We start from the raw sequence: 1332 nt of genomic DNA on the forward strand, positions 1-1332 counted from the left end.
CACCTCTGTAGTCGACGGAAACGTCTTCTCCCACTAAACACACATCGCCGAAAGGACTAAAATAAATCCATGAAAATGCGAGCACCCATGTCAAGGACTTGAACTCTTGTGGGTTGGGATACCATTGTCCTAACCATCAAATCACATGTTGATTCACGTCATTGTTCAAGTGTTTAAAACTCATGTGTTTGCAAATATGTTTTTTGCATGTGCAGATTGGAATTATGAACACGTGACAAGTGCTAGAAACACATTTTCATTTGGGGAACAGGAAAAGAAGATGAGAACTAAAATGGCAACTATTATGTTCATCAGAGAAAAGAACCTATGAGATGAGAAAAGAAAAGGTCGATTGAAAGGTGCAACATTACTTGGGTAGAGACATGGAGCTCGGACGCCCTCCTGTTTCCTGACATTCGTGGCATGTTGGATATAATATTGACCCTTGACCTGAGCAATAAAGGTGTCATATTCAATCACAATGACAACGAATTTCGTTGTTTTATTTATTTATTTATTTTAAGCACATCACAATTGCAGATACTAAGCATGTACACTCACTTCCATAAATATGCGCACGGACACTGTACTTGTATGAGTACCTAAAGTCGCCACAGGCGACTCATAATCAACGGAAACATGTCGTTACACTCAACGAACATCACTAAAAGGGCTTAAATAAATTCAAAAGAATGCGAGCACGACAAGGACTTAGCGTTAGGCTGGTCCATGAAAAGAATCTAACCATTTCGAATTGACAACGACTTTCGTCGCTACTAATTTTATGGCAACATGCACACTATTGGAGAAGCCAGGTGAGCTCTGCAAAAATAGGAATGTCAGGCTCAGGTGTGCCCTAGTACCTCTACTCCGCTCTAGTCTACTCCCCCAGTTCGTTACATTATTGCAACTCGTATTTTCACGGGGCGTACGTACGTAAATGCGGCGGGGCCGTCAGACTTCCTCTTAACCAGCCTGTCTCTCCTGCTTCTGAAGCAAGCGAAATTAATTTCTGATCCCCTCCCAGGTTTGCAGGCTTTCTGTTCCCGTCTTCCGCCGCCGTGGACTCGCATGGCCTGCTGGCGCTGGGTGCACTGCAGAAGCTGCCCAAGCTTTGAGGGACCTCCCTCCACTGCTCCACAGCCTGGCTGGATCAGTGGAGCTGCCTAGCGGGACAAAATTACTGTTTTGACCCTTAAAGCAAACTAAATCCCGATTTGACCTCGTTCCGAAAAAAAATTCGTTTCTGACCTTTTCTGGTGATGCCAAGGTCCCTGGCGTCTGGGTTACGAAGCATACGCCGGGGTCCCTGGCGTCTGCTTCGTAACCCAG

Source organism: Triticum dicoccoides, chromosome 5A (genome assembly GCF_002162155.2).
Source record: "Triticum dicoccoides isolate Atlit2015 ecotype Zavitan chromosome 5A, WEW_v2.0, whole genome shotgun sequence".
Lineage (NCBI taxonomy): Eukaryota > Viridiplantae > Streptophyta > Magnoliopsida > Poales > Poaceae > Triticum > Triticum dicoccoides.